The following is a 19,078-nucleotide window of genomic DNA, read 5'->3' as shown; positions in this document are numbered from 1 at the left end:
TATATATAAGTTGGTCAAGTCATGGTTACAGCCTTGGTATATAGTAAACCAGTGTGTTGACTGTAACGATAAATTAAAATAATACGATAGCAAATACCAATTTGCAATATCAAGCAGCATAATGGGCTGTTTTTGTACAGGTAAAATAACTGGAAGCAAGTGACACTGAAAGCCTCTCATTCCAGTCAAAAATGGCTGCGTCTGCTCTTACAGTACATAAGGTTGATATGATTAGACAAATGAATGTGCATAAGAAATTAAAAGGTAAAAGATCATTTTTGAATTCATTATAACTTTTAATTAGCCCAAAATACTCCGCACAGCACCACGAGTATCCACGAGTTCCAGGAAACAACTGAGAATTCAGAAATGTTGCAAGCAAGAATCAAAAGCTTACATCACCTGCTTTAGCGTCAATGTTCAGTTGGCCTATCCCTTACACCTTAACCCACCCTTAAACCTACCCATACCACTAAACCGGTCCCTAACCTTACCTGCATTCCACCTCAATAGCAGCAAAAGTGTTTTGCAATAAAATATGAACACAATAAGTACATTGTACTTATTTTTTTGATGCAAGTACATAGTAGTTAAGGACACCTAATATAAAATGTGACCTTATTTTGTTTAGAATGAAAAAAACTATTAGGAAGGGGATGGAACTGAATTACCCACATGAGCACTACAGCTCAACTACTGCACCAAAGCTCTGACTATTGGTTTTTAAACTGAGAATGTTTTGCAGTACAACCTTCAGTATCTGTTCTCTGAATGTAATATTAAAAATGTCTTTCCACTGTCATTAACAGAGTCTAGATTCAGAAACGCTCTTTTATATATATGAGCCTTAAGCTTGTAAAGCTTCAGTGATCTTATAATAGTTTCAAATTCCTCTATTAGTCCTTGAAAGAAGCTTTAATAATTGCCAAGCACACATACCATTCACTTGCGTAAAACACCTTGCTAGATCTACGACCGTTGTACTTCAGACAGACGGGTCATTCTAGGGGGCGTTTTTCCAGACACCTGAGCGGAAACGTATGAGGCGCATTCAACTTTGTGACAGTAAATTAAGCTCCAGCGACAAAAGCTGAAATCCGAGTCTCGTGCAAGAAGACTGCGATTAGCTTCCAGTGACTTATGTGAATCATCACAGAAATTGCTACATGTGTAGCGTGAAATGCAGGACACAATGGACGCACTGTTTCTCTCAGCACAAGAGACGTAACATGAACCTCCATCCTCTCTGGAAAGTGGCTCAAGTGCACATATTAAAGCCCCCTCCTTTCACACGAAGCCCCCTCTTCCAAAGACCACTTCAGGAGCAGAGGCTGCCTGATAGCACCGATGAGATCCTCCAGCAAGAACAAGGAAAAAATAGCCACTATTGAGAGGCAGCATCAGGCAGTCCTTTCAGCAAAGAGAAAATAAATCAATATCATACAAAGATGTTCATTAGGGGTGTCTGCTAAGGCAAGAATCACTTACACTATTGCTCATATTTAGGGTCAGGGTTTGAAATAACCCCTGACCTTAAGAATTAAACTTTGGCACAAGGGTCAATGACAAACAAGAGTGTCCAAAAAGAATAAAGGGGGGGGGAATAAAAAAAATCTCTAACGAATGTGCCTAGTCCTTGGAAATATAATCTCTGTGTGTTTCTATTGTTTTATTACAAAAATAATAATAAAACATTATTACTAAACATTACTCACAAGGTCTTCTTGAAATTGACTTAAGAGAGTTGTACTTAAGAGTTTATAACAAGCTTTTTCTTTATTTTATCCTTTGTTGTATCTCCGGAATTTTCTTTAATGCTAAGTAAACGCTAGTATTAAAAATAAAAGTAATGATAATAATAATAAACAAAAAAGATGATGCCGTTGCCTATGTACAAATAAAATGATACAGACAGACAGACAGACAGACAGATAGACAGATAGATAGATAGATAGATAGATAGATAGATAGATAGATAGATAGATAGATAGATAGACAGATAGATAGATAGATATCTGTCATATCTCATATCTCTCATGTTGATGACCCACATAAGTCCTGTAAAAAAATTTACTGTTAAAGGACTTTTATAGAATTTCATAGAAACACTCAGAAATCTCTAGAAACCATCTAGCAGGCCTGTCACGATAACAACTTTTTGTTGTGCGATATATTGCCCCAGAAATAATTGCAATAAGCGATATTATTGTCATTTTAAAGATCATTTTATGCCACTTAATATATAATCATAATGTAACAGTAACATAATAATGCAAGAAGGCCTACACACTTCCAAATGATAACAAACTTTACATTTTTAAGAATATTTGGATCATGGAAATTGACTTTCAAACCTGAATAAATATAAAATAAACTTTAAAACCTGAATAAATAGAAAAATAAACATTTTATAACAAAAAGTGCAAAGTAACAAGTAGAAAAAAAGAAAAATGCACAAAGAACTTGTATGGAGATTTTTCCATCTACAGATTTTTCACAGTCCTCTGTAAATTAAGGGTGCACACTATTGCTGAAAAACACAATCCCTACTTAGCAGTCAGATGTCCGTATGCACAAAGGCACAGATCCCTAAACAAGGCCATATCTGCAGATTCAACTTTTTTGTAGAAGCATTTTTTAAATTTTAACTAGGACCTCATGACTACACCACTTATGTACAAGAAGCTGCAAATGACACTGGCGCAAGTGGAATGTACAAAACATGGTGACATTAATTTTTAAGTAAATATAATGGGCGATATATTGCATCAGGTCATGTGCATATATTGCGCGATAAGTCGATATATTGATTATTGCGACAGGCCTACCATCTAGAAATACTTTAGCAACCGCAACAACACTCTAGCAACCTCAGGTTTGAATATGAACAAGCAGCATCCATGTTTTCACATTTTCAAGCAGCATCCACATGTAAAATCTACTTCAGTTTTCTCTGCATCTAAACAACACCACAAAGGTGAATCAACGCAGGGGGCTGTGTCCTGACAGGATTGTGGGAGGCAGATGTTTCGGGTTCCAACACAAAAGGTCCTGGGGTCGAAAAGCAGAGTGTTGACTGTTATCAAAACACAACAATGCGAAGAGCATTCATCACCTAACTATTCAACCAATTGGCCAACAAAGAAAAACAGTTGGTATTAAACACATCCATGTGAATCTTTTTCTTCCCTGAGATGAGTAATAAGGTCATTTACAGGCCACAAGGTGCATTAGCATTGCTCAAACAAAACAGACAATGCCACAGTATACAAGGATAAATGGAGAAACCTCAAGTCTGACCTCACTCTGGCACAGTACCGCTGCTAATGGCAAATAGCCAGTAATTGATTAAGTGCAGCATTCAAAGGCACCATTTCGTTCACATGTCAACTGAAGCAAACCCATCATTTGTTTTACTATTTCAATGCTTCGACTGCTATTTTTCAAAACGTCTTCAGCATTGAACTTACGATGGCGTGGTGATCTGCATTTGTAGGATTTTTCTGTGGGCAACAAATAACTTCCCAGAGGTAAATTGTATCATCGCTCTTTCAAATCTATCCAGATTTCAGTGGAGATTTCAGTTATGTTTCATCTACACACCTTTTTAGCACCAAATTCCTTCGGAGTATTAAATGGTCTAAATCAATGTTAATAATTAGAGATGCACCGATTGCAATTTTCTTGGCCGATTCCGATTTTTTTGTTAGTGTGATCTGCCGATACCGATTTTTGCAGATTCCGATTTTCATTCTAAGAACTATAATTGACAGCATATACAACCAAAAATCTACTTTTCTTCAATGCAAAGTTTTATTTTCATAAAAAACACAAGTAAAAAGTCAGTAATAAAATAAGAACAAATGAAAAAAAAATTGCAAACAACAGCACAAATAAATGCAATAGAATAAAGAGAGCTATGAAACTAAGTTTTTCAGGTTAAGTAAGTTTTTATTCAGTTAAGAAATACTACAGAAATTAAAGTAATCAAATGTAAAATAACACATCCAGTGTTATTTTACATAAATAACACTGGATGTGTTATTTTACATTTGATTACTTTCATTTCTGTAGTCTTCATTGTAAAAATTAAATACAGATTAATGCTTACCATTAAAGTTATAAAACGTATTCAGTCAAGAGCAGAAAATTATTTTCTTTGTCTTTTGTTCTTTAATTAACATGACAGACAGCAGCAGGAATATTGGACTGCGGTCCCTTTAAGAGTTTATCCACGGACCCAATATACTGTTACACAACATGCGTTCTCTTTCTCAACTATTTAATGTTCCAAAACTGACTGTGTTTAACTGGATACTTGCCAAAACGGGCATTTTGACATAATTTTGTATGCATTTGAATGTTTTGGTGCAGTTAGCCACTCATTTTGGTATTTGTGGCTCACAAGCTGTTTGAGACTGAGCACGGATTGTGCGCTCCACTAATATAGATCAGTGGTGGTGCGCGCGCGTTTGGTATAAGCGTGAAACCTGCGGGAATTACTAAAATAATGCACAATACAAGCACTATTTAACCGGAGTGAATGAGACATGTGTGAGAGAGAAGGGGTTGTCGGAGAGATGAGAGTGAGAATGCACAGAATGCATTGCCTGTGCCGCTGGTAACAAAATGGATCGGCTCGGAATCGGAAAGAAGTGAGATTGACCGGCCGATCACCGATCCGGGCCGATCATGAGGAAAATCGTCCGATCGATCGGTGCATCTCTACTAATAATAAACTCCATGTTATGGTCAATATTAAGATTATACTATTGTGTCTAAATATTGTTTAAAATAAAACACTGAAAACTAAACAATCATTTTAAATGCTACAATTCAGGCATGGCAACACTGTAATGGACTATATGAAATTGATATTTATTGTGAGAGTTACTAAAGATTAAATTTAACATGGTTATTTAATTATTAGTGCTTAGATTAACGTTGGTTTATTTTCTCACTATTAACTAATGACGACGACTTTTTTAGGACTATTAACTACGAGTTTTGTCTCAAACTCCTAGTTACTGTTTATTAATAGTTAGTAATGTAGTTTTAAGGGATTAAGTGATGTAGAATATGAAAATAAACAACTAGTTAAGAGTGAGAATTGGTTCCTAAACTAAAGTGTTAGCTTAATTTTAAGTGAGGGTTAGATGATGGTATGGTGGTAATGTAAATGTGGAAATAAGAGAAATAAACATGCAAAAATAGGAGAAATGAGTATCAACTGATGCCAATAAATATAACTGTGACGAGAGGGGTGGGGCCGAGAGCCATGGGAACGGAGCGAGGCCGGTGGAGTAAATGCTAATGCTCGAGTCCCACGGAGGAGCTCCGGAAGGATAAAAGAAGGAGGGACGACAGTGTTGGACGAGAGAGGACCAGGCCTGGACTTTATTTTGTGTTTTGTGTGCGGCAGTCGTCCGCGAGGGGCTGCCACTTTACTTTCGTTTTGTGGTTGTTTATTTTATTACCGTTTTAAATGTTCGCCGGTTCCCGCCTCCTTCTTCCCGATCTACAAACGGTGTTACATTGGTGCCGAAACCCGGGAGGGACACGCTGCCAGAGATCCCTCGTTGCTGTGGTGAATCCGCGGTGCCATCGAGCATGGCGGAGCAGTCTGCCACCAAGGAGGTGGGTTGGAGTGAGTTGCCGGGGGGGCGGACGAACTCGCTGCCGGCTGCCTGGACTGTGGAGGGACGGCTGCTGTCCGTGAGGGAGCGGAGGAGTCGTCGCCGTTCGCCTGAGGCCGGAGCCTGCTGCCATCCGCCATGATGGGGAGGAGCAGGGAACGGGGGACTCCTGCCGGCTGCCCGAACCCGGAGGAGCCGTCGCCGTCCAGCGGGCGGCGGAGGAGTGTCGGGCCATCCACCAAGGGCTTTCCAGTGCTGCCGTCTGGCATCGCAGAAGAGTTTACCAAGCTGGTGGAGGGCCAAGCGGCAGTGTGTCTGGGAACCGGAACAACATTTTTTATTTTTTTCCCTCTCTCGTCTCTGTCTCTCCTCATCCTTCTGTCTCCTTTTCTCTCGCCTCGTCTGTCTGTCCTTACCCCCAGGTACGCCGCGGCCCCCGTGATCGGCTCCCCGGCCTGCGAGGGGCGATGGGGGTATGTGACGAGAGGGGTGGGGCCGAGAGCCGTGGGAAATGAGCGAGGCCGGTGGAGTAAATGCTAATGCACGACACCTACACCACTCACCGGTCTCGAGTCCCACGGAGGAGCTCCGGAAGGATAAAAGGAGGAGGGACAACAATGTTGGATGAGAGAGGACCAGGCCTGGACTTTATTTTGTGTTTTGTGTGTGGCAGTCGTCCACGAGGGTCTGCCGCTTTACATTCGTTTTGTGGTTGTTTATTTTATTAAAGTTTTAAATGTTCGCCGGTTCCCGCCTCCATCTTCCCTATCTACAAACGGTGTTACAATAACATATTAATATTGTGTGATACCGGATATGGTAACAATATATTGTGCATGCACAAAAAAAATAAATAATAAATGAAGTCACAAATGAGACAACTAGTGATATACTGTATAGGGCAAGTAAAAATCTTTCAAATTAATGAGAGCCGTAGTTTGACAAATTTAAACACAATTAGAGACATTTTTGAGATATCTTCTAAAGATCTCGAGAAGAAACGGGAGATTACTTAGGTCTGTATATCAGTAGAAAGTAACATCTGAGAAGCTAAAAGTAGAAGCCCTTATATAATCTCATTGCTGTCTAGGAGAAACAACTGAGATTTTATTTCCTATGGGTTTACAAGAAACACTGCCTCCCTCATTTCTCTGAGCAAACAATAAAACCTTCATAAACTGACGCTTCTATGCAAAACCTGGAATTACAGTACATTTTCTTTTGTTCTTGGCATAAAATAGCTTGGCAGCCAGCATCCCACTTTAAAATAAATGGAGGTAGCATTCTGACATATCTGAATACAGGTAGAGACATTGTAGAGATATCTTCTGAAGATCTCGAGAGGAGTCTGGGCTCTTTTTCCTCATCTGGGAAACCAAAAATGTAATCCAAAGTCTCCATGTAATCTCACTGCTGTCCAGGAGAAACAATTGAGACTTTCCTTTCTAAGGCTTTACAAGAAACAACGCCTCTCTTGCTTCTCTGGGAAAAAGTAAAACCTTCATAAATAGATGCAAAATATGAAACTGCAGTATACATATTTTCATTTTGGCATAAAATAGCTTGGCCGTCAGCATCCCATATTGGGGGGGGAGTATACCTGGTGAAATTGCATGGGAATAGGTGCCCAGACTACGAAGTAGGATCTCTTGAAAGTCATTTGAATGTAAATGTGGCAGCTGTTGTTCCTGATCCCCCTTTTAGAATACACAATGTCCAAGCCCACTGGAGTGAAGAAAAAGCTTTTCTTTCCCCCAACTGTGTGAAAAAAACAGTCGTCAAGAGAAAAGCTAGAGTCACATTTCATAAAAACACCCAGCTACACTTCACATTTAAAAAGTAATGCTGCAAAGCCCTGACAGCTGCGTAGCCATACCAAGAATGTGCCTCCTTCAATGAGAATTTTCCTAACATTAAGCAAGTTTCACTAAAGAAAAGGAGAGAGAGAAAATTCCCTCATTCAGCAAATCACGACTGCTCAGTTGACCAGTTACCGTTCAGTGATTCTGGAAATGAAGAGCACTACTGCATTTTTTTCCCTCTCTCCCAACTTTCAAGTCCAATAAAACGTTGCTATCTCGACAGGCTGCCATTAGCCTTGCGTACGATAAATCACAGCTTGACAGACTGCAGCTTCGACTAAACATAATGCTCTGGGCAAGCAAATACACCCCCTGCACCCTATGCACTCATCATCGCCATTAATAGCGTTCATGTTGAGAAGGTGAACGGGAAGGCTGCGTTCGTAAAGCCCAGCTAATGCTCCAACTGTACCGAGTGACAGTGATTTATACGCCGTCTGAGAGGGACAAAGCAATGCTCTGATCGTTTGAGCGTGCGAAAATTAGCGGATTCCTCCCAAAACAAGCGACCGTGACAATGAGCTTCATTTACAGTAAGATCTACTCTTTCTGTCAGAGCAACACGCCATTTAAACAAATAGAAGTGGGAAACAATGATGTATTGTTTTGATTGAGGTACTGTAAAGTCGCGAGTGAGAACTTTCTGAGCGCTAATTACCGGATGTCATGGAAGCTGTTGGTTGTTTGTCTTTGCAGGGTTTTAGGAAAAGTGTTATATCAGGCAATTAGCACAATTTTTAAAAAAGCCACGGTAAGGACTGTTGAAGGGTGTTTTCTCCTTGTTGAACAAGTTGAAGATTTTTTGGTCTTTTGTTAACTGAAATCCATAGTATCTGTAGAAGTTTAAAAATCACCAAAAAGTATTTGCATTTTTACTCGACTTTCAACTGAAATGCATGTTATGTTCACCCACTATGACCAACAAATAATTTTTTTTGTTTTCGAATTTTTGGGGGGGATTTTGCATTTCTAAGCTTTTGTCAAATAATCCATACTATACATACATTAAACAAACATCAAAATAAAAATGCCAAATTTACACATCATTCTTTTAATTACTTGTATTTTTAAGTATAAAATAGCAAAGACGTTGCTTGTAGATTAGATTGTAGATTAAAGTTATACAAAAAAAAGCATTTTTGTCAAATTAGGCATCTTTTCTAAAGATTGCACTTTTTTATTTTGCTTTTTTTGTGCATAATTGTAAGAGTAAACATTTAGACTTTTGTCAAATAATATCCATACTTCATGTACTGTACTTTAAAAGATGCCCAATCAGATACATGATTATGAATTATGGAATTATGTATTTCCTGCACCAGTATTTGAGCTGAACTGTCTAGTCCTGCTATTGCATTGTCCTCTCTGTCTGCAAGCAAAAACAAGCCTTTAAAATAACATGGTATCCCATTCACAAATGAAACATTTAATTCAGAGCTTCCAAAATTTTATCAAATTCAAATCTCTAATTTATTTTTCAGCAAACTGACAAGTGGCCATTAGGACAAATTGGCGTTTATGGTTTAGGTGTAGCCATTGCTTTTAATCTTGGTATATAACAGGGGTGGTGGCATTTACAGCACTATAAACTGACACACAATAAAACCCTAATTGCATTAGCAGTCAGTGAGGGTCACACAACTTTCACATTGATCTCAAATGGATTTAGCACACAGTAGGTCACAACTATAATGCAGTTCATTGATCCGATATACATTTGTTCATAACCACCCCCATGCGCCACAATTTTTTTTCCTTATTTTCATTACTACCCAGCAATGTACTTAACTATAGCTTATGGAAACACTACTAGATTGTGTTGTCAAAAGGATTTGGCGGAGAATCTGATTACGTTCTTCATAATCTGATGAGAACTCTGCATTTCTGTTTCTAAAGAACTAATGCCATGATGTCAAAAGCAAATGTGTCTAGGTTGATACTTCCTGAGTGAAAATTGTTTAAAAGTAAATCATACACATGTTTGTTTGTTTGTTTTTTAGTGTACACATTTTTAACCCATACAGTAGGACAATGACTGTGTAACTTCATGTTGCTTGCATTACCAAAAATAATTGCAAAAGAAATGACTGGTTTTCAACAACACACTCTTATGACAATTCATACACTTTTAACATTTTGGTGAATTGATGGCAAATTCATACACACTTATCATGCAAATCTCATTCATACTATCTGTTTTTCGTACAATCTGCTTAAAGCCCACTGAGGGTTAGGTTTAGGGACGGACCATAATGCCACAGTTTTGTTTTGTTTTCTTTCTTAAAAAAAAATGTAAATTTTTCATACAAAATCGCCAACTTGTAAAACAGTTTTCTCCTGAGATCTGGGCTGCATTTTCCAAAAGCATCGTAAGCTTAAGTACGTCGTAGACCCATTGAAACTAATACAGCTACGATCAACTTAGGCTTACGATGCTTTTGGGAAACACAGCCCAAGTTGGTTTTCAAACAGTTTCCCACAAAATCACACCTTTTCTGCCATTGGTTGTGCAAACTGATAGCCACGCCCCAAACTCACGCAATTGGTTGAGCTGAGATTGCTTTCTTAGGCTGGCTCAAACAAACAGAGCAATGTTTTGATAACTCCACAGCATTTACAAAAGAGATCATGATGTATTTACAGTATTTACAGGGGGGAAGGAACCTACAATGGTTTATTTATTTAGTTGCCTCTGCATTCAAATAAAATTACACATAACCTTTAAAAGTGTGGTGTTGGGTTTAAGACAAACTGAAGAATTGCAAGAACAGTCTCAAGTAGGCAAATGGCCAAAAAGCAGTCTGACGTTTCTTTCTCACTATGGGTGTATCAGATTATGTTTCTGAGCAGTGGTTGAGCAGGAAAAATGCCTCACTGCACAAGTCTTGTGTAGACAATGATCAGATGTTTGTAGTAGGGCTGAACGATTAATTGCATTTGCGATAATATCGCGATATGAAAAAAACGGTCTAAGCAGCGCTGCTTCAAGTCGAACACATCTAAGCAGTCTTCAGAGGAAGCATCAAGTTGGCACGCTACGGTGTTGCAAAGTCCGCTGTATTTTAAAAAAACGTGTATTTTACCCCCTGGAACGCGATTTTTACTAGACTTATTTATTTATTTAAAGTCTGCCTAAAGTTAACAGACAGTGTTCAAAAAGTGCAGTCCACATGTTTATTACAGTGACTTTGAATTACCTAAAGTAGTGTGGTAAAGCAACAGATTTGTTTTTATATTTCTGCAATCTACTTCAGTTTGTGTGATTTGTTACTGACTTTCATATTAATGTTTACACCAGGCTTATTTGTCAGTGCTTTATATTGTCATAATTATTACATGCTTACAAGGGTGGAAGTTCAGCAAATCAGTCAATATACTACTGTGATTGCAGTTGTTAAATAAAAATGACATTCATATCAATTCATGCATCACCTAATTTCATCGTAACATGTAGGCAGAACATTTATGTTGAATCTACCTAATATTGTGTTGGTCATACTATACAATGATTTATAGCTTGTCTTGGTTAAATAATACAGAACATAAAGAGCTTTAAAATAATTGCATATTAAATCGCAATATTGGTAAAACAAAAACAAAAAATCGCAATTAGATTATTTTCCAAAATCATTCAGCCCTAGTTTGTAGCACTGCAGTAATAAAGAGACTTGGCAGGGGTGCAATTCTGGGGCTCCTTAATAAGAGGAAGGTGCAATGAGGAACACTTCACACACTGTGTGTCCACCTTCCATTGATGTCTACACTCTTTCACAATAGCTCAGCTATGAAGGCTTATTACATGAGAGACTCCGCATCTTGACTGGAAGAGTCACTGGGGAGCTCAAGCAATTCATTGGTTTGTTTCCATCATTGTTTCGTCTCACTGCGGTTCCTCAGATGGCTTCAAACAAGTCAGTAGTTTATGAAACCAAACCAAACCCACAGAAAAGAGCTTGGACCATTAGAAAACGGGCATTTTGATAAATCCATCAGCAAAAGTAAAAAAAAAAAAAGAATAATCTAAATTACGTAATTTTATATGGCCTCAGAAACAGCATAACAAAGTCTACATTCAAGTTAATTTTCATAAAGATTACTCAAGAAGTAAAGGAACACATGTAAAAAAAAAGAAAATGATTAGAAGAAGATAAAAGAGAAAAGAAATTAGCCTGATGTTTTTCTTCATTCTCTTTGTAAGGGCGAACAAAGGGAGAGTTGCCTGGGCTTTTCTTTTCATAGAAATCGCTTGTGTGGTAACCAGGGTCCTCATCAACTTGGACCTTGACAACGGGAGAATACAGGGCCGTCCTCGAAAGGTCAAAACAAATGGGGACCCACCAACTTCAGACTCATTTAGTACCGCTCACAGCACAAACCAGAACTTGGGGTCTCTCGAATTTGACCCCATGAAGCTTGCTATCCTCAGGCTTAAACACTTGCAAAATTTCACATGAATTAATATATAACTTTATATGCATCTGAAGATGATTACATTTGGTTACTTATCTTTGTATTTTTCCAAGTACAGCAGCTCTAAAGAGAATCTTAATCATTCACTTAAAAATGATCCAAAGTATCAAACCAACAGAATCGGTGAACTTCATTTTCTGAATAATTGGGCAATTTAACCAAATGGCTCCTTGGTCATTTTAGTGAATGTGTGAAGTCAGTTCTCCTCAAGTTCACACAGGTGTTCTTGCAGAGTAACCACAGGCCTAGTTCATCACATTCACTAAGAACTTGTTCCACTAACGTTTGACAACCATAAAGTGTCCAGATCCTTCAAGATAGCATAACCAGTTTCCTTTGTTAGATGTTTGACTTGATATTTCCTCATAACAATATAATTTAGTTTGATATTCTGTTATCTAATGCAATGCCATACATTTTAAGTGTGTCCCAAGAGATGTCATGTATCTTGTATACTGTGCAAGAAGAAACATCTCTTCTATCAATCTACTATACATTTTTGAACAGCCCTTCTGTTGTGTTGAAAATACTAGGCTGTGTGCATGCGCATGTGTGCTACTGCATAAAAAACAGATTTAACATCTCAAAGCATTTTATTCTCTCCTTCTCCATGCGTGCTTATTCCTCAAGCAGAATTAATGTAAAAATGACAATTACAAAAAAAAATGTTTTTTAAGTGCCACTGTTAAAGTGCAGCTTCATTAGTACTGTCAGTGCATGCACATTTAGACGATATTTGCCATTTCTCCCCTAAAATACAACAATAGCCACGAACTCCCCTCACAACGAACCCTCAGACCCCAAATAGGAGGGTGTTAGAGAGTAGGAGTAAAACTGGAGCTATAAATGCCCATTTGCTTCACAGGATCAATCTGGAAACGCAGTACCCCTCTGCCAGAAACACACCGGCAACAATCCTACCCTAGATATCCGAACTCTACCTTCTCTATATCTGTAAACTATAACCATCCATCCAGATTACACCCCTAAGTGAATGATACAGGAGTGAAACATGCAGCAGTAAGCAGGTACACCATCGGCCCGTTAATATGGGATGGATGTTGAGTCCAAATGCTGGAAAATGCCCAAAATGTCCCAGTCACTGTCAGCAAACTTCTATTTAAAAGCTTAGACTGAGTGAGGAAGAGATATGAATCATTCATCCTTAAGCAATAATTAATGGTTTTACATGGTAACAGAGTGCAGCCAAGCCCTCTTTACTTTGCACTGCCCTTCCATGCTGCAAGTTTACAAGCAGCTCCATAATAAATAACAGAGGAGGCTGTGCGTAATAGTATCAAGCATTAAACCAAACGCTCCAGCTGTTTCTGCAACAACACGCACTTTTCTCGTGAACATGCATCTCACCATTGCTGAAGAAGAAGGCGTCTATCCAGCGTCTTGCAGGTGTTATGCTCTTAATATCGGTGTCTCATCATCATGATCTCCCGTTAGGAAAATGAATAGGAGAAAAAATGTCCAGGGCGACGCACAGAGAGAGAGAAAGAGAGAGCGCGCAGGAGAGAGAGCAGTGCGCCAGGATAAGACGAGCCTTGTGTTTTACTGCGGAGAGCTGGAGGGCGAGTAGCGTCCGTGTGCTGAGTCCGTGAGCGCTTGCAGTGGAAAGCAAGTGCAGAGGGCTGGAGGCTGGAGGGAATGCCGAGGAATGACAAGCGGCTTCCACCATCCACAGTCGGCTCGTACCATGTGTGCAGACTGGAGAGGGGGGTGTGCGAGTGGACGCGAGCGCTTTTTACGCGGATATAGCTCTGGAAACGTGTTAGTAAAACATGCAAAAATACTACAATAAAAACAGTGTTGGGTTAAATGCAAGCTGCCCTACCTTATACGATAAATATGAAACTGTACTGTAAAAATACTTCTTGCAATTTTACTTTAAAATATTAGAAGTAAATCGTATGAATATCTTACAAGTTACGAAGATTACGAAAATTATAATTAATAAAGCAGTATATATTTACAGTCAAATTTTCGGTAACACTTTCTATGAAGCCCGTATTTATAATACATTATAAGGGTATTCGTAAGGTATTATGCATAATGCATTATATAAAAAAAACTTGAATATTCATAAGAACAGTTTTAATATATTATAATATTTAATTATTTGTGGTTATAGCTTTTAAGAGTATGATGATTTATAACACAATGAACATGTTGCATCCACTTTTACAATGGATTATATTTCTCATAGTTATAATGTATTATAAGTCTCATATCTTGCCATTTTTTGTATGCTACTTTACTTAAAGCGGTCAAAGACCACTTATAAGTAGTAGCAATAATGATAATAATAATAATAAGTCCCATGTTCTTAACATTGTTTTAGTAAATAAAAACCTTGCACAGCCTTACAGTTTATAAACATGGCATATTCACGAAATCTGCATAAATAATAAGCAATTTCCCGAAACGTAGTCTTTTTTTATTTTTTTATTTTTTTTGCAATACACAAAGTGTTTTATTTTACGTTTTAGGCTGTTTAGTTTGTGTTTATGGCATTCGAATAGTGTCATGGTGTGTTTGTTTTGTGTTTGTGGATTGATTTTCATTTGTATTTGTTCCAGTTGCTTTGAGGACTTTCATTATACTGTGCCACTTGTTATTCTCAGAAGCCATTAGGTCTATCAAACATTTAATAGTTCAAATGTACTGGTTTATTAAAAATGGTTCTTGCGCTCAGCAAATATTGCTCATTTAAATAATCAGATTTTACTAAAAATGTCATCTTTTATACTTAGCTTAATTTGAAGATATAGGCTGTTTATGACATATTATTAAGACATTAAACGTGGGTACTGCCAGCTAATGTTTCTTAGTTAAAATTCAATTTGAAAATGCTTAAAAGTGGCTTGCAAAACTTTTAAATTAGCAAATCAAAGTGCATCATATAATTTAATGATCAGTTACTAAGCCACATATTTCCTTTTTTTATTTTATTTTTATTTAATTATTTTATTTTATTACTGTGACCATTTTTTTCTCCGAATTTAAAAGAAAGATAGCCCCTGTTTAACACAATAAGTATGCGAAAGCATTAAAATCACATTGGCAGACATGCAGGCAAGAATATATTAAAAACTATATAATGAAGTAAATGTTTTACTGAAAAGTTGCGTTCTCAGGACAAGAGACTTCCATAAATATCAGGTCAGGGCAAGTTGTCACATATGGTATATTATAAATTCATAAAGTTTATTAATTACAATATTTGTTGGCCAAAACAACAGTTGATTGTTAGATTTGTATATATGTTGTTTAAAAAAAAAAGTTTGTTTCATAAATATTTTACTGTTTACTTTTTGCTGGAACGTCTGTTTAATGGAAGGTACCATTATAACAACTTACCCCATATATGTGACCATAATCATTTGGCCATTGTTTGGTTATAATGTGTTCAGTGAACTGTATATTTTTGTCTGGACAATAACAGTGCAACTGTTAGAGACACAGTGGAATCACACACAAGTATTTGATCAATATAAATATCTTTGAAATTCTGTAAATATTCCATATCAATAAAATGGTATGTCTACTTGTTTACCTTCACAAGTGAAATCTGCATAAATAATAAGCAATTTCCCGAAACGTAGTCTTTTTTTATTTTTTTATTTTTTTTGCAATACACAAAGTGTTTTATTTTACGTTTTAGGCTGTTTAGTTTGTGTTTATGGCATTCGAATAGTGTCATGGTGTGTTTGTTTTGTGTTTGTGGATTGATTTTCATTTGTATTTGTTCCAGTTGCTTTGAGGACTTTCATTATACTGTGCCACTTGTTATTCTCAGAAGCCATTAGGTCTATCAAACATTTAATAGTTCAAATGTACTGGTTTATTAAAAATGGTTCTTGCGCTCAGCAAATATTGCTCATTTAAATAATCAGATTTTACTAAAAATGTCATCTTTTATACGTAGCTTAATTTGAAGATATAGGCTGTTTATGACATATTATTAAGACATTAAACGTGGGTACTGCCAGCTAATGTTTCTTAGTTAAAATTCAATTTGAAAATGCTTAAAAGTGGCTTGCAAAACTTTTAAATTAGCAAATCAAAGTGCATCATATAATTTAATGATCAGTTACTAAGCCACATATTTCCTTTTTTTATTTTATTTTTATTTAATTATTTTATTTTATTACTGTGACCATTTTTTTCTCCGAATTTAAAAGAAAGATAGCCCCTGTTTAACACAATAAGTATGCGAAAGCATTAAAATCACATTGGCAGACATGCAGGCAAGAATATATTAAAAACTATATAATGAAGTAAATGTTTTACTGAAAAGTTGCGTTCTCAGGACAAGAGACTTCCATAAATATCAGGTCAGGGCAAGTTGTCACATATGGTATATTATAAATTCATAAAGTTTATTAATTACAATATTTGTTGGCCAAAACAATAGTTGATTGTTAGATTTGTATATATGTTGTTTAAAAAAAAAGTTTGTTTCATAAATATTTTACTGTTTACTTTTTGCTGGAACGTCTGTTTAATGGAAGGTGCCATTATAACAACTTACCCCATATATGTGACCATAATCATTTGGCCATTGTTTGGTTATAATGTGTTCAGTGAACTGTATATTTTTGTCTGGACAATAACAGTGCAACTGTTTCAATATATATGCTTTTTTTTCTTTATGATTTGTATCTCTACAGAAATTGACTCTCAAAAATATACTCACCTTGAGAAACATTAAGTGGAGTAAAATGTGTGACAACCAGGCCCAGACTCCTCTGTATATCTACTGTATTAGTGGACAGTTTGTTTAGAAGCAACAACAAAAAACTCATACAGGGGAAGAAAAATCAAACAATTACATACATTTATAACATTTTAAATTATTGTGTATAGCCCATGGTTCAAATAAATCAGGGACTAATCAAACAGAATTAATACTTGAACGATATATAGTGCTACTTTAGAGACACAGTGGAATCACACACAAGTATTTGATCAATATAAATATCTTTGAAATTCTGTAAATATTCCATATCAATAAAATGGTATGTCTACTTGTTTACCTTCACAAGTGAGTTAGTGAAGGAAATCTCATAACAACCACCTGATGCCAGAAATTTGTAGGTTAATATAGGACGCAACCTTTGTGTTTTTCTGTTTTACTTCCTTTGTTTGGCCCCGCACGTTTAAGTAAGTCTTGCCCTCAAATCCGAAGCTATATGAAAAACTCTTCTTTTCCGCCTTGAAAGGTTAAAAAGAATGGTCAAGGGTCCCTATACCTCCAAGTATGTTTGGTTACCCTGAGAACAAGAGAGAGGCCAGGAGGTGGTATGTGTGGGGTTCAATCCACTGCATTATCCTCTGAAAGCTAATCTCAGGCAAGCTTAGAGCTTCTTACCGCTCCCTGACTGTGAATGGGTGAGTGAAAAGTTAAATATTCTTTCACATGTAAAACTGCCAGGCCAAGTTGGGATTGTGAACGTGTCAGTGTGGGATTTGGAGACCCTTGGTTGACATAGGCAACAGGAAGACGGGGCAAACCTCATTATCAGAGGGTCCATATGGGCCCCTTACTATATGTGACCCTGGTCCACAAAACCAGTCATAAGTAGCACGGGTATATTTGTAGCAATAGCCAACAATACATTGTATGGGTCAAAATTATTGATTTTTATTGTATGCCAAAAACCATTAGGACATTAAGTAACGATCATGTTCCATGAAGATATGTTGTAAATTGCCTACCGTAAATATATCAAAACTTAATTTTTGATTAGTAATATGCATTGCTAAGAACTTCATTTGGACAACTTTAAAGGTGATTTTCTCAATATTTGGATTTTTTTGCACTCTCAGATTCCAGATTTTCAAATAGTTGTATTTCAGCCAAATATTGTCTATCCTACCAACCCAAACATCAATGGAAAGCTTATTTATTCAGCTTTCAGAGGAAGTATAAATTATGACCTTGGAAGGTCATAGAAACACTGTTATTTATTTTGCCACTGGGGCAAATAGGAACACAAAAATGATTTCTTACAGTTTCCTTTTACCCAACTATGAAGATATCCGCTTCTGAGAACCCAGGACATGTAAAAAGCGTCCATAAAAAGACAGCGTACACAAAATAAAGGTAAGAAACTACGCTCTATGGAGTCCTCGTTTTAGTGAAACAAAAACAGTGCTACCAGTGAAGACCATTTCCTGAAGTGAATGACTCTATTAGCTGGTTCTTTTAAAGAAGAGTTCAAAAATATGAGTTATTGATTTTAATCAAGTCACTGAAACACTGCTCTGTATAATTCGCAGTATTAGCAGAGAGAAATGTTCTTTTAAATGTAAGCTAAATGAACAGAGTGCTGCAGGGGATTTTTTGTGGGCAAAAACCCAGAAATGAGTTAGCCTTTAGCACTTTTTGTTCCATTGTCCCAAAGTCAATGGACTTTTTTGAATATATGGTTGTGGTTAAATGACTGAAATAAGGTGGCTATCACAAGCTCAAGATATTTTCATATTTCATGCTACGACATAAAATACATCGATAATACCTCCAGGCTCCTTATGTTTTTTAAAGCTAGTCTTTAAAAAGGCGTTAACTTTTGTTGGTTGTAGAGCTTAAGTTTCTGCAATAATCCAAAAGCCAATAGAAAATCCTATTGGGTTTTTGTAGGGAACCAGGGTAATGCTAACTTCCAGGTCGGCCTCTGAAAATACATAATCTCTGCAGCACTCTTAATACTAACTGAAATATACGCAAATGAACTGGAATCATATCCAATTGACAGCTTGTGAAGCAAAGTCTAATCGAAACAGGACATCTAGACTGATTTTTCTCATGTCATCTCACAAAGAGCGAGGAAAATGTTATTCCTTGTATTTTAGTTGCAGTTAAAATGTAATAATGGCAGCTAGTTTCTTGCAAACTCAAATTCCACTCTAGCTAGAGAGTCTTTGGGTAAACATATGAGTACAGAAAGAGAGCAGGCTTAAACAATTGGAATGTTCCACTCTCAAATCTCCTGTCATCAAGTCTTACCTTCACCTGGATCAGCGAGGGCCTGAAGGCACCATCAGCGGCGCAGCTCTGGCTTCTCTCCAAGCATGAAAGCCCAAAGGACACAGAGG

General features: G+C 37.0%; 1 protein-coding gene across 1 annotated transcript in view; it reads right to left on the bottom strand.

The window, feature by feature from the left end:
- Positions 1-13,660, bottom strand: part of tenm4 (teneurin transmembrane protein 4) — a 245,415-nt gene extending 231,755 nt beyond the window's left edge. Inside the window, exon 1 of the mRNA XM_016283213.1 lies at positions 13,337-13,660. The gene's annotated coding sequence lies outside the window, so the exon portion shown is untranslated. The remainder of the gene's footprint in view (positions 1-13,336) is intronic.
- Positions 13,661-19,078: the final 5,418 nt, after the last annotated feature.

Source organism: Sinocyclocheilus grahami, unplaced genomic scaffold, assembly GCF_001515645.1.
Source record: "Sinocyclocheilus grahami isolate Dianchi unplaced genomic scaffold, SAMN03320097.WGS_v1.1 scaffold171.1, whole genome shotgun sequence".
Lineage (NCBI taxonomy): Eukaryota > Metazoa > Chordata > Actinopteri > Cypriniformes > Cyprinidae > Sinocyclocheilus > Sinocyclocheilus grahami.
This window is presented reverse-complemented; position numbering and strand designations above follow the sequence as displayed.